Source organism: Egretta garzetta, unplaced genomic scaffold, assembly GCF_000687185.1.
Source record: "Egretta garzetta isolate BGI_Z169 unplaced genomic scaffold, ASM68718v1 scaffold206, whole genome shotgun sequence".
NCBI lineage: Eukaryota > Metazoa > Chordata > Aves > Pelecaniformes > Ardeidae > Egretta > Egretta garzetta.
In genome coordinates, this window is record NW_009259984.1 from 2,630,404 (window position 1) to 2,633,683 (window position 3,280).

The following is a 3,280-nucleotide window of genomic DNA, read 5'->3' on the forward strand; positions in this document are numbered from 1 at the left end:
CTGCTGAATTCTCTGCAAACTACACTGTTGAGTGGGTGGTGGCTGAAGCAATGGTATCTTGTGGCATTGGCAGGTCTTCTAGGGAAAGGAAGGCATAGCTTCAAGTCACACATTCGGGGAGCCAGTCACTTTCAGACCAGGCCTAGGCACTTCCTTTGAAGGTCAAATATCTTGCTATACTCTCATTTACGACATTCACAGCTGATGGCATCCACCCACATCATGTTGGCTTCTTCGAGTCCCGCTTTAAGGTAACAAACTCCACAAACACCCTACATGGAAGCAGTGGCTAAATCAGAACTGAGGAATATTTTAGTTGGCTAGACACCTAAAAGGTGTTACTGGCATTGCTTTATAGATTTAATCTTTTGTTTCATCAACAAATACAAGTTCAGAAAGGGTAGAGTATGAAATACCTGGAAGGGGTAGAACAAATATTGAGGTTAATTATATCCCCAGAGTTTACATGTATGCCAGTAAATAAAGTGCTCCAAGGTCTGTTCACTAGCCATGGGGTCAACTGGCTCATCACAGCTCATATCCATGTTGCTTAACTCTGATCCTGCAAGACATCTGGGCTGCTTACCGGAAATATCCCCTGGTGTGTGCTAACTCCAAAAACATGCTTAGCACTTGTTTGGAAGAATCATAGCTGGTATGAGTGATACCTGTGTCTGAAACTGTACTACAAATGTAAGAATATGAGTGACTGTGGGCTGATGGCCAGGCCTGTGCCCCAGCACCGCTCAATGTACTAGTACGAACAGAGCCAGAGTGACCGACTGAGGGGTGGGAAACTGTCCCTCTGTCATTCAGCCCTGTAAGCTCCCCGTCTGATGGCGATCTGCCTTTTTTGAATGACACGAAGTTCCAGGTCATGCTGATGGGCCTTCACCAGCTACTTCTCAAAAATGAGGGAACTAGAGACCTTTTGCCCTGCTGTGGAATAAGATTAGGCTGCTTAGGAAACACCCTTCAAAACTACTGCCACGTCACAAACTGTGAGACTCCCATGGACGTGTTTTGGTTGTTTCTTCTAATCAGTCCTGTGCATTTGCTGTCACAGTAACTGTGCATGCTTATTTACAAAAGGCTGCTCCTCGTTAAGGATTTCTGCCGGTCCTCAGATGGTACAGCAAGGCTTTGATGATGCGGATACCTGAAACACTTCACAGCTGAGCACACAGGAACTATCACGAAGTGTAAAATATGTAAGTTTAATTCTATTACATTGTAATATAAATAAAATTAAATACAGTTTAAAATGTGATACAACTTACTGTGGAGGCATAGCCACTGTCCATTGTCCATGTCCTGCCTCCCTCCTTAAAAATATTGAAACAAAGAAAGAGTTTTGTTATGAACTGGAAAGTCTGTCACTGGTTCAGGGACCTGGCGGTTTTTTGATGGTTGTGCAAGCTGCTTGCTAGATGCTGCCCTGATGGCAAACTGGAATGAGCTGGCAAGAAAAAGGCTGTAGGAGAGTGTCCCTTGGCAGCTGGATCCCTCCATTGTGAAAGACCTAGCACCCAAGGCCAATGTTGTGCAGCTCTCCTTCCAATGACTGCACAGAGGCAGGCAGAGATGGAGGTGATGAAGTGTACAGCTCCCCGCTCCTCGAATCTGACCGTGATGTTAAATAAAACAGACCATGACTGCGCTAATATCACTGCGAAACTAGTGCTAAATCAGAGAGATGTAACAGATCCCCCATGATCAATGCATTATCATAGGCATTGCCAGACCAAAGGGAAACTCATATTTTTTGACTGCTAAAAATTTTTAGAAATGGTTTTACTGACAGATCAGAAAGACAAATGTTGCTATAATGTGATAAAGTAATAACGATAGAAGTTCTCAAAGGGCCAGATGGATGAATTTAGGAGTTGTTTCTGGCATGGTACCCAGATATGAAATCTATTTACAATTAGGTCAAGAAGCCTTGAATTAGCTTTACTTTTTCTTTACCCATGACTGCATGCAATGCTCCTTTGCTGCATTTGAGCCTGTTGTCCCTGGCTGTCAACAGTTCAGTGGCCACAAGCAGAATAAGAAAATTGGGCAACGCAGGAGCAGCATCCCCATGAGGGAGATCCTCTTGGGTCCTGTCAGTGGATAGTCCCCAGCAACACAGACTTTGCCTTCCAGTTTTACAGGCAAGTGACTGTCCAAGACCTGGCAAGAGCATTTTATTCTCCCTCATCAGCATCTCTTCTGCCTTTGCCCTGCTGGCCCTGGGCTCCAGAGCCACCAGCCAGGCTCAGGTGCTGGAAGGGCTGGCCTTTAACCTCACTGACACTCAGGAGGACCTACCACTTTCCTTTACTGTCACAGAATCACAGAATCACAGAATGGCAAGGGTTGGAAGGGACCTCGGGAGATCGTATGTCCTGTCATTTATTTTAATGCTGGGAGTTATACATGCCATCTCTAAATTCTTGTACTATTATACTTAATTAATGTTTTTGGTCTGTAGTCTTAACTACTTGAGTTTGATGTATCTTTTAGAAAAAGAAATTCAAGCTACGATTCAATTTGAGAGCAAGATTTTTGTCTTGCATTCTATCTATTATTTTTTCCTCTTTTTTATTCCATTGATTTTTAAAAAACTTATGACAACTAGTTTTGAAGAGCTTTGGCGGTGTCAAGCAGGTCTACAATTCCAATGTCTTCATCTGGGAGCTTTATGGAAAATATATCAGTAAAACCTGAGATGAGCTCTCAGCAAGAGATTGCCTATCTTGAACCTTAAAATGCTGGCTGATTGACTCCAATGGAATTCAGATCAGCCCTTAAATGCTTGTGTGCTCTTGGAAATGCATTTTCTTTCAGTGCTAGGAGATTAGGTACAGACAAAGCAGAAAACTTAGAATATTGTTCTCTGCAAACCGATGAAAGTGATCATCCGAGATGAAATGTCCGTTATGAGAAATGGAATCACACCCTGGTAATAAAATAACTTTTTATTTCCTTCTGAGACATAACACAGAAGAAAATGATAAGATTATTTGATTCTCTCTATACAGCTTTCTTCTAGCAAACTATGAGTTCATATGAAATTTTGGTTCAGAGATTCCTATTGCACTGGTGAAAGCAGCTGAAAGCAAAGCAGAAAAGGTCTAGTTTCTGTTCCCAGTTCTGTCACAGACTTTTTGCTTAGACTTCAGCTTCTTTGTTTCTGGCAGACTTGCTGTTTTTTCAAATGGAGCCAGAAGAAATTTTCTTATCCAAGGAGGAAAGGATGAATATTTGTAAGAAATAGGGATGATAGTCAGGAATG

General features: G+C 42.4%; 1 protein-coding gene across 3 annotated transcripts in view; it reads left to right on the forward strand.

Annotated features, from left to right (window-relative positions):
• Nucleotides 1-1,071: 1,071 nt before the first annotated feature.
• The window catches only part of LOC104127802 (alpha-1-antitrypsin), an 11,812-nt gene continuing 9,603 nt past the window's right edge, over nt 1,072-3,280 (forward strand). For all 3 annotated transcript variants that reach the window (XM_035896016.1, XM_035896017.1, XM_009640507.2), the window contains exon 1: nt 1,072-1,211. The gene's annotated coding sequence lies outside the window, so the exon portion shown is untranslated. The remainder of the gene's footprint in view (nt 1,212-3,280) is intronic.